Source organism: Aquarana catesbeiana, linkage group LG06 (assembly GCF_042186555.1).
Source record: "Aquarana catesbeiana isolate 2022-GZ linkage group LG06, ASM4218655v1, whole genome shotgun sequence".
Classification (NCBI taxonomy): domain Eukaryota; kingdom Metazoa; phylum Chordata; class Amphibia; order Anura; family Ranidae; genus Aquarana; species Aquarana catesbeiana.
The window spans coordinates 161,944,640-161,956,831 of NC_133329.1; positions in this window are offsets into that span (position 1 = coordinate 161,944,640).

Sequence of the window (12,192 nt, forward strand, 5' to 3'; positions counted from 1 at the left end):
ATAGAGTGTTGAAAATGGCCCAAACCACTGATTGTAGCTGTGACCCCTCCACAAATTCTGGAATTCCTCTTATGCGTACATTGTGCCTGCGACCTCTATTGTCTAGATCTTCCATGTGGTGATGCATGTATATGAGGTGCTGGGCATGTACCTGAGTGGCCCTTTGAACTTGTCTGATAGCTGCACCATGTGTCATGGCCGCCGTCTCCACATGGTCAAGGTGAGATGCAACTGCCCTGAGATCAGTTTTTAAGTCTGATATTGCTGCAGACAAGGTGTGTTTTTTTATATCTAGGGCTACCTGTTGGAGGTCCGCTACACTTAGGAGAGGGGACTGCTGTACAGTGTGCATACCTGCTGGCGGCATGCCTGGTGGAGTCGCTGTGTCAGCGTAGTTGGAGGCACTGTGTTCCGAGGCTTGTTGAGATGCTGAATATGGAACATCACTGGTATGTTCCTGCTGAGCTGTGTAGACGAGTCCATCTGAGCGTGGGAGGCTGACATGCTTCTTTTGGTCATCTTCACAGGGTGGATCGAAGGTTTTCCCGCTGATGATAAGCAGATGTGAGGCTCTAGACGACGGAGCTCTCGTTCTAAGCAGCCATCTCATTCCGGTGCCAGGCCACGCCCCCCCGCTTGCATTTTCTACCATCAGGGCTTTGCAATATTTACAAACCTGGGATTACCCAGGTGACTGTCATCTACATCAGAGATAGTCCATAAAATAAGCATACTGTCTATGTCTAGCTGTTAATTATAGCTGCAACTGATTATACCATACCAATGGACTACCTATACTGAGTTACTTGGCGATCAGCCTACTCAGTGTTGCTACATTAATTTCCACCTAGGTGAATATCTCAGCCGCCTTAATTGATCCATTATATTAGATAGTATGAGAGTTGAGAGTATGCAGTAGCTACCCGTGTCGTGACAACAATGTCAAATTTTAATTCCTAAAAGTGGTGGAGGACACAATCTATGTTTAATGTTTTATGTGGATTATTTTTTCAATAAATATTTATTAATTTTTGATATATACCATGTTCCTCATTGAAGAATCTCTCTTTGGATACTTTTCCTTTTTGTTTATATGCCGTTATTGATTCAGAGGAATACACCTCCATTCATTATTTGGGTTTGGTGTCGGTATCTTGTTACTAGGTAGAGAGATGGTGTCTACTCAAAAAGCCCCATTCTCCCTAGACTATATCTATTTTGGGTGAGGCTCAAGTGCCAGTTTTCATTTTCTTTTTTGTTTAACATATATTATTAAGTCTGTAGGAAAGTTATAGTCCACAAACTATGGAATATATATCTTGATGTACTGACAGCCTCATTTCTCGAGGCCTGATAATGGCAGAACAGTACAAATATCCCCAAAATGACAGTTCAAGGTATTTAGTAAGAGGCATGGCACATTTTTTGAAGTTGTATTTTTTGCCATAATTTAGAAAATTAAGAACTTTAAAAAAAAAATGTTTTTTACATTTCCTAAAATACTGTCACCAGTGCAGTACAGCATTGTCATATAACTGGTGTGGTGGTGAGCAGGGACACATACTGGAGACAGTATGAAAAAAAAAATATTTTTTTTTTTCTTTTCTTTTTTATTTGTTTACATATTTTTTTTTTTACATACTGCAACCAGAGCAATACAGTGTTACTATAGTAACACTGTACTACTCTGGGGAGGTGATCATAATTTTTTCTTACACTCTATAATTGCTTAAAGCAGTGAATTTCACTGTTATAAGCCAGCTTTTTTACTGATATACATTCATTCAGTGTGTATTGTTGTGATTAGCTGTGATTGGCTACAGCTAATCACATAGCACAGATTATTATTTATGCTATATATATATATATATATATATATATACATCCCAGCTTTATGCAACTATATCTCAATGCAGGCCATTAGTATGTCTGGAAGGCCAACAAGGAGAGGCAGACAGTCACAAGCCAAAAAAAGAGGGCAAGCAGGCTCTGTGTCTAGAGGCAACAGTGCTGGTCATGGAGACGGTGCATCCTCATCAGCACATTGCCGCGGGACACGCTTGTCCTTTTTTTCGGCAGCTGGCCGTATTGAGCTGCAACTTGTGGAAGACTTGGTACAGTAGATGACCAAGCCGTCCTCATCCTCCTCATCCTCTCTCACCTAGGCTCAGGGTACTTTGTCTGGCAAAGCAGCTGCCAACGCGGCCTCTTCCCTCGGCTCAATGGCATCAGTCACTCCTTTCCTATCCCCACCATGTTTGACCACAGTGTTGGGTACTGCATTTTCGTCCAGGATATCCCTGTACTTGGCCGCATTAATCTTTCCCTTGATTGCAACCAGTCGTCCTGCCCCTGCAGCTGAAAAACACCCCCACAACATGATGGTGCCACCACCATGCTTCAATGTTGGGACTGTATTGGACAGGTGATAAGCAGTGCCTGGTTTTCTAAATACATACCGCTTAGAATTAAGGCCAAAAAGTTCTATCTTGGTCTCATCAGACCAGAGAATCTTATTTCTCACCATCTTGGAGTCCTTCAGGTGTTTTTTAGCAAACTCCATGTGGGCTTTCATGTGTCTTGCACTGAGAGGCTTCCGTCGGGCCACTCTGCCATAAAGCCCCAACTGGTGGAGTGCTGCAGTGATGGTTGACTTTCGACAACTTTCTCCCATCTCCCGACTGCATCTCTGGAGCTCAGCCACAGTGATCTTTGGGTTCTTCTTTACCTCTCTCACCAAGGCTCTTCTCCCCGGATAGCTCAGCCAGCTCTAGGAAGGGTTCTGGTCATCCCAAACATCTTCCATTTAAGAATTATGGAGGCCACTGTGCTCTTAGAAACCTTAAGTGCAGCAGAATTTTTTTTTGTAACCTTGGCCAGATCTGTGCCTTGCCACAATTCTGTCTCTGAGCTCTTCAGGCAGTTTCTTTGACCTCATGATTCTCATTTGCTCTGACATACACTGTGAGCTGTAAGGTCTTATATAGACAGGTGTGTGGCTTTCCTAATCAAGTCCAATCAGTATAATCAAACACAGCTGGACTCAAATGAAGGTGTAGAACCATCTCAAGGATGATCAGAAAAAATGGACAGTGCCTGAGTTAAATATATGAGTGTCACAGCAAAGGGTCTGAATACTTAGGACCATGTGATATTTCAGTTTTTCTTTTTTAATAAATCTGCAAAAATGTCAACAATTCTGTGTTTTTCTGTCAATATGGGGTGCTGTGTGTACATTAATGAGGAAAAAAAATGAACTTAAATGATTTTAGCAAATAGCTGCAATATAACAAAGAGTGAAAAATGTAAGGGGTTCTGAATACTTTCCGTCCCCACTGTATATATATATATATATATATATATATATATATATATATATATATATATATATATATATATATATTTGTTTTATTATTGCTTTCCTTTTATTGGTTGAACTAGATGGACCTGTGTCTTTTTTTAGCCAGACTAATTATGTAACATGGTACCAGTAGCTGGCACTGAGTGACAGATAGCTCCAGAGTGCGGCACATAGGGCCCACGTGAGGTGCGTTCTGGGAATGATCTCATATGACATTCCTCCAGAACAATAGGGCTCACATTCAGGTGTCATTTTACAATGGCCCGTGTGGGAAGCAGTTAAGCACGTGGCGCCTTGCCATAGCACGGCCAGGCATGTATATGTGATTGTGGCTCTTCCGGGTCAGGAGCATGCTCCTCCTGTGACTGCTTTGTCCACTGGAAACAGCTAATTACTGTTACCAGCAACTGGGTATCATGTGATCGCTAAGATTGGTCATAGTGATTACATTGTAAAAATGTTAACAACCTGTCATAAATGGCTTTCTATTCATGAACAGCTTGCTTACTGCTGTGATCTGTAATTGGCCCACAGCAATTACATGGTAGCTTGCTACCTGTACAATATCACAGATCACAACTATAAGCAAATTGTTCATTAATGGGAAACCCACTCATGACAGCTAAAACTATTGCTTATACAGTGGTGATTACTGTATAAGCAATAACAATGCTGCTTCTGTCAGAGGCACTTCGGTCCCGATCACAAAGAGTCACTGCTGCTATGCAGTGCCCACCGGTGCCACCAGCCAGTGCATATAAGTGCTGCCTATCAGTGCCCACCAGTGCCACCTATCAATGCCCACCAGTGCCACCTATCAGTGCCCACCATTGCTGTCAGTGCCTCATCAGTGCCACCTATCAGCACCACCCAGTGCTACCCATCAGTGCCCACCAGTGCCACCTATCAGTGCCCACCAGTGCAGCCTCATCAGCGCACATCGCTGAAGGAGAAAAATTACCAGTTTTCAAAATTTTATAGCAAAATTTGAAACTTTTTTTTTTCAAAATTTTCAGTCTTTTTTTTTTTTTTAGAAAAGAATAAAAAACCCAACAGTGATTAATTACCACCAAAAGAAAGTTCTATTTGTGTGAAAAAAATGATAACAATTTAATTTAGGTATCGCGTTGAAACCGTTGTGACACCTGACCATCATTGCATAAAATAACATTTGGACCTGTGACCACAATCACTTGATTTATATCTGTGCCATCTGGGGTTTCCACCAACATTAGCTCATTTGGCAAGGTATCATCCATTATCATATCATTAGGCCCTGTGTGGATCATGGACATGACCTCTTCTGTGCATTCGCCCTTACTCAGTGCTTCCTTCTTGTGAGTGACATCATCCACACGAGCAAGTTCACCCTTGCATATAAGTTGCGCTGCAGGTCCTTCATCTGACATCGCAAAAATCACGTCCACTCCACTCTTACCAACAGAGGCCTTTTCCAATAAAACCAACAGGCTTTTTGCCCATCTGTCCCAGTCTGTTATCTCTATGCTCCCATCAGAGGTACCACACAATACCGCTCCAACTGCACAAGGAGACCCAGAGGGACAGAGTGGCCCAGCAACAGACACATTGCACATGTCACTTTGGTCCAAACTAGACTGTGGCAATACATTTTGATCCATAGTAGGCTACAATACCACACCCTCACCATCTTGCTCTTTTGGCGCTTCATTAAACACATGAATACTTTCACACCTGTCATTACCAGACTGCATTAACCCATTTCCACCATGAGTATTTTCAAACATTTGAGTTTTAGTATTTAACATCTTGTTATCATTGGGTTAAAGTACCCTCTTATCCATCAAAGCGGCACCATAGTCAGGGCCATCTTTAAGGCAGGGCAAAAGGGGCAGCTGCCCTGGGCCTCACCACATCCCTATTTCATTTGCACAATACAAATCTCCCATAATTTCCAGGGAAAAGACAAATAGTGTCAGGACTTTTTAGGTGGATGATCTCTCAAAGAAATGTTATGACACAAACAAGTACTAAAATGTAATCCTTTATTCACACTTAACCCTTGACCAAGAAAATGGCTTTTATTAAAACAGGGGAAGATTAGCCTCCTCATCATTAAAATCAAACCCAATACACATTATGCATGACATACGGAACATTACATTCCACTGAACACATCCCTTTAAAATCCCTCCTCAATCCTCCAAAATCCTTCTACAGCATCATACTCTGTCAAATTATGTCACAGCCACCACCCTGGGGACCAACAATATTTCAAATGTCTTCGAGGACCAAATTATGATGATCACAGTGGTGTGGACAGATTCTTAGTTTCAACTTGTTTAAGTGTGTCTTCAGGAGAGGGGCATTCTAAAATATAAGACAAAAAAGACAAAGTAAGACAGCACAATTAGCCAATTAGACCAACATTGGACAACAAATGTGGTATATGCACTAGCCCCATGGGACCATAAATCAAAGGCAACAATAATGCTCACACTGATCATAAAAATGATAGCACTTGGTCAAATTGATACTCAATTATAGACAGTAAATTTCACACATCAAATATTGCACCACGCGTGCCCACATATAAGACCTGCACAGCTGCCCACAACCAAAATGGTCATTGCAGGAGTCTCACTGAGTGCGGATGCTCCAGAGATCAGCCAACAGGGCTCCCCCCAGTGCGCATGCCCAATCCATCCACCCCCCCAGAAGCAGAGGAATCACCGCTCTTCTATGTAGGGAACACTACCACCATCTGTTGGAAGTCACCGCACAGAGGGGCAGCAAATGCCCACCTCCCACACAAAAGGCCATGCTAAGAACAGGTACTGGGCATGAGAGGGCCTTCCCCAGGTCCCCCCAAGTTCCCAGACAAGGGCAAAAAAGAAAGGGAAGGAGGATAAAATTGGAGAGAAAAAGGAAAAGATATGTAAAGACAGTCTGAGACCTAACATGCCAATACATGCACATGTACCAAACAAAAAATAATTCAATTATTAATTGTTCCAATGAGTAATACTGTCACACATCAAAATATTATTAATAATATTAGTGAACAATGCAGACACATGTGCTACAATCGGGACACAACGTGGTTGAACAATATAAAACAACTGCACTGCATCCTCCAATTTGGTCAATGACATGTGTCTTATATAACACAATACAAATAACATCCAGTATATAAAAAGAGAAAGAAAAACCACACAAGAAAATATGAATCTATACATTGATAATTGCAAAGTTTACATTTAGTGTGCAACCTAATACACAAATCTATCAATTAAGGACATTTACTGTAAGTCCAAATAGACTAAACATTCTGCTTTGTCAAGATAAACAAAATTATTAGGTGATGCCTAACATTTTATTATAGATATTGTATATGTTACCATCTAATCAGAGGCCATTCAAGGAAGGATTTGAATATTAGCATCTCATTAAGCACAGGCCTAGTGGTAGCTTTAAGGATTTTAATCCACCAAGTTTAAAATTTAAGCAACTCCTCATCAATGTCCCCACCCCTACATATGGAGTTACAGTATATGTTCCAATGTATAGAAGTGAATATCATTAGAGTCATAATGGTGGAATGGTGGTATAAATCTACATTCTGTGTAATCAGTGAGTATATCTTCTCAATGGAGATCAGGTATAAATGATCATATATATGTTTCCAAACGGGTCGCTTAGTTTTACCCACATAGAAAGCTTGACACTGGCATGTCATTGAGTAATTTACTCCCATCGTTTCACAGTCAATCTGGTGGTGAAGAAAAAAATTTTTGTTTGTTCGGTAACACAGTGTATCTACCCTCCTGGATCCAAGGGTAATAAGGACATGAACCATAGGCAAATGTGCCTTTCTTCTCATCCTGATTTGAAATCCTCTCTTCTTCTTCCCTCAATTGACCACATGTAACATGGTCCCTAATGGCTTTGGCATGTCTAAAGGTAATTTAAGGTACAGGGACTACAAACCTCCCCATTAAAGGATCACTGGTGAGGAGATGCCATTGATTCTGTAAAATACATCTCAATTGTGAACGTTGCTTTGAATATCACAAAATAACTCTTGTGTTATTGGAGGGAGGATTTTTGGTTGTCTCATAAAAAATGGGTTCCCTGGGTTTTTTTTACAGGCTCTCTGAAAAGTTTTCTTTATTAATTATATGCTATAGATTCCTTTTAGCAGCCAGTCTTGTAACAGTCATGCTTGTTTGATGAAATCCTCATCTTTTGTACAATTAGGTTTCAGGCGCAAATACTGGTGGTAAGGAATACTCTTTCCATTTAGCAAAGTGTTAGCTGATGTTGGTTTTCTTTATAAATCAAAAGTGAGTGATCTTCTTGTTTTGACTATAATACATACGTATAACCAGGAAGGTAACTTTATTTATACCTCATTCCATGATGAATTTTAAATTAATTTCATTACACTGTAGTTGGGCCATACATTCCTCCAATTCAGTCTTATTGCCTGTCCATTTCATAAAGATATTTTATATATACCTGCGACACACAGGAATGTGGCACAAGTATATTTGCGAAACCAGATCCCCAAAGAAAAGGTCCCTCTCCCACCCCCTCAGATACAGGTTGGTGTACAACGGGGAATCCCGTGTCACACCACCACCTCCTGCATCTGGCAAAAATGATCACATTTCTAATCAAAATGTATGTTAACAACGCCAAGATAAAAAAGTTATAACAAAAAGAACTGTTACACTCGTGGAGGAAAGTCGCCCCTATATTTACTTCTTTTTCATGTGGGATGGAGCTATAAAAAGCTTCAACATGCACTGTAACAGCCAAGCATTCATGGGTACTTGTATGCCCTTGATAACTCTAAGTATATATTGGGCACCCAGGATGGTCCTGTTACACTCTTATGCATCTTTGGTAGCGTGTATAACATAAGGGTTTTTGGGTGTTTCTCAAGTTTCAATAATTTCATGTTGGTAGGCCCTTTCCACAATCTCATAGAATTCCAGCTGAAAATGCAGCAACATGGATTTGTCTATTGGTTGATACCACTCCGAATTTGACAGAATTTTTAAACACATTCTCTGGTATCCTTGCTAGAACTGGGTTTTCCTGCTGGTGGCACTATGGTGCTGTCAGAAACCATGAACCAGATCGAGACAGAAATACAGTTAAATCACACTTGTTTATTAATAAAAATAAAAAGGTAAATAGAGTAAGTGTAGTCAAAGCATAGCCAGAGTCCAGTAACCGGATCGGGTAGTCAGCCAAGCCAGAGTTCAGTAACCAGATTGGGTAATCAGCCAGACCAGAAGTCAGGGATCCAAGCGGAGAAACAGAAAGCAGGATAAGAAACCAGAAGGGATGTCAGCAAGCCAGTCTTTAAACAGGAACGCAGGAGATGGTTTCTTGTGATGTGACCAAGGTGAAGGCAGGAAAGAAGTGAGCTGGACATCTTTAAGTAGGCGGGACTGACGAGCAGATCCAAAACAGCAGGTAAACTGTGGAGAGAGAAGAGACCTGGCAATTAGCTGACAGCTGAATGGCCAGATCAGAGAAGGAAGGGCTGAGCTAGCCCTGACAGTACCCCTTCCTCAACTCCCCCTCCCCTCAGAGGACCACCAAGCTTGAGGGGAAAACATTTATGGAAATCACGGAGGAGGGCAGGGCCATGTACGTCCGATGATGAGACCCAGGAGTGTTCCTCCGGACCGTACCCCTTCCAATGCACCAGGTACCGTATGCGCCCACGGAACCTATGGGAGTCAACAATGAATTGTACCTCATACTCCTCATGGTTCTCAACCTGTATAGGGTGAGGATGTGGCACCGAGGTGGTAAAGCGGTTGCAGACCAACGGTTTCTAAAAGGAGACATGAAACAAATTAGAGATGCTCATACTAGGAGGAAGGTCCAACACGTAAGCCATTGGGTTAATCCTGCAAAGGAAACAGAAAGGCCCAATAAACCGAGGTGCGAACTTCAGTGAGGGAACATGAAGTTGGAGGTTGCGAGATGACAGCCAGACCCTGTCCCCAATCTGGTAGGAAGGTGCAGGCAGGCGTCTGCGGTCAGCATGGAGTCTGTACCTATCATTAGCATGACGAAAAGCCTCTTGGACTTATGCCCAAGTGGAACGAAGACCACGGAGATGCTCCTCTAGCGCAGGAATACTCTGCGGAACAAATGAGTCAGGCAACATGGAAGGTTGGAAACCATAATTCGCCATAAATGGAGACAAGCGGAAAGCAGAATTCAAGGCACTGCCCATGGTAATAGGTCTGACCAGTTGTTGTGATGGTAAGAAATGTAGCAACATAGGAATTTCATTTCATTAAGGACTGATTGGCTCGTTCTGCGGCCCCATTAGACTGCGGGTGATACACAGAGGAGAAAGCATGCTGAATTCACAGCTGTGCACAAAAGGCGCACCAGAACCGGGACACAAACTGACTACTCCTGTCCGAGACAATCACATTGGGTAGACCATGTAAGCGAAAGATCTCCTGAGCAAAAATGGAAGCCAGTTCCTTAGAAGTGGGCAACTTTTTAAGTGGAATACAATGATACATCTTTGAGAACTGGTCAACCACCATAAGGATAACTGTGTTGCCTTGGGAGTTGGGCAACACCACAATGAAATCCATAGACTGGTGGGTCCAGGGCCTCTCTCCATTGAGTATGGGTTGTAGGAGGCCCACTGGAAGGTGTTGTGGAGTCTTACTCTGAGCACACACGGAACAGGCAGCTACGAAGGCAGTTACATCAGCACGTAGACTAGGCCACCAGAATTGTTGATTGTTGAATGAGTTGATTCTTCCCAGGGTGGCCAGCTTCCTTGGGAGAATGGTGATTCTGGAGCACGGCAGTACGGAGACACTCTGGTTCAAAGCAGCGGTCACAAGGTTTCTCAGGAGGAGCATCGACCTGAGCAGCAAGAATTTTGTGACTGGTGCGAACTGTAGCCAGAATATGATCAGGAGGAATCATAGGAACCAGAACCGACTCCAACTTGGAAGTGGAGGAAAATTGTCGTGACAAGGCGTCAGCCTTTAAATTCTTAGTACCGGGTAAGAATGAGACAATGTAATTGAAACTTGACAAGAAAAGAGCCCATCGCGCCCTTCTGGGAGAGAGGCGTTTAGCCTCAGACAAGAATGTGAGATTCTTATGGTCAGTAAGAATGAAACCGGCACAGTGGTACCTTTGAGGAGATGTCTCCATTTGTCAGGTACCTGGTAGTAGAGCCTGACTTGTAGGAGAAGACCTCTCATACAACGCTGGTTCAAGAGCCACTGGAGTGGGGACAGTGGTCTCCTGAGCGCAGTGGGGTAGGAGTGCCTGTTGAAGTAGAGTCTCTGATGCTGAAGTGAGGTGGAGATCCCTCCAGGGATGGCTGGACTGCAGGTCAGGTGGTAACTGGAAGCAGCAGGCTGGAACACTGGAGATGCAGAGATCACTGGAGCTGGAGCTGAAGGTGCAACAGCAAGAACAAACAGCAGGCACAAACAAGGTCAGACAGTCCGGGTCAGCAGGTAGATGAGACAGGCAATAACGGCAGGCAGAGGCAGAGTTGGTAGGCAAGCAGAGGTTGTCAACGTTATCAGTCAGAAGCAGGAGAATAGTCAGGCAGGCCAAGTCGGATTGGAGCAGGACGGATGGTCAGACAAGCTGGGTCAAATCAGGTAACAATCAATCAGGTGCAGGTTAACAGGAATCACAGAGCTGAGACGAAGCAGCAATGCACCCATGGAACAGGGGAACTCTTATGCGCTCTTTGGCGCCAAAACCGCGCTAACGTGAATGCATGCGCACACGCGCCGCGCATCCGCGCGCGCCCAAGCGCCACGTTGATGCCTGGAAACAGCAGAAGTTTGTTGCAGTATTTGCACAGGGGCGTGCCGGCGCATAGGTGCATGCAAACGCCCAGGTCTGGCGCTGGTAGATCCCTGACATTTCCCCCCCAAGGGGCAGCCTCCGGATGCCCATAAGTCTTCTTTTCTCAGGGTGGGTAGAGAAATAGGCGTGAACTAAACGCCTAGCATGAACATTACTGTCTGGTTCCCATGAGTTACTTTCTGGGCCGTAGCCTTTCCATTTAATTAGGAATTGGTTTTGCCCTTGTCTTCTTCTACAATCAAGGATAGCCTCAACCTCAAATTCCTCGCTGCCATCAATCAAAATAGGTTCAGGAGGTCTAGTTCCTCTACCAGGGAAGGGATCCGGTACAGCAGGTTTAAGCAGAGATACATGGAATACTGGATGAATCTTAAGAGAATCAGGCAAAGTCAATTCGTAAGAAACTTCATTGATCTTCCTCTTAACCGGAAAAGGACCCATAAATCTAGGTGCCAACTTCTTAGAAGGACATGCTAATTTGATATTATTGGTAGAAAGCCATACCTAATCACCAAGCTGTAACTTCAGTTCCCCTCTTCTTTTTCGGTCGAATATTCTCTTGCCGTCTGCCTGGGCCTTGGACACTGCTTCCTGCAACATCTGGTTGTTGTGACTGAGGAAATCCACTGTACTCTGTACTGCGGGAAATGAAGACTCTGGAAGGAAATTGGGTAGAAAGGTTAAATGGAAGCCATAATTGGCGAATAAGGGGGATTGACCGGTGGCAGAATATTTGGCATTGTACGCAAATTCTGCTAAAGGCAGCAGGGATACCCAATCATCCTGTGTGAAGGATGTAAAGCATCTGATGTATTGTTCAAGGGTCTGATTGGTCCTCTCTGTCTGCCCGTTAGTTTGAGGATGATAGGCCGAGGACAAGGCCAGTTCAATTTTTAAGGTTTCACACAGGGCTCTCCAAAAATGAGAGGTGAATTGTACCCCTCTATCAGAGACTATGC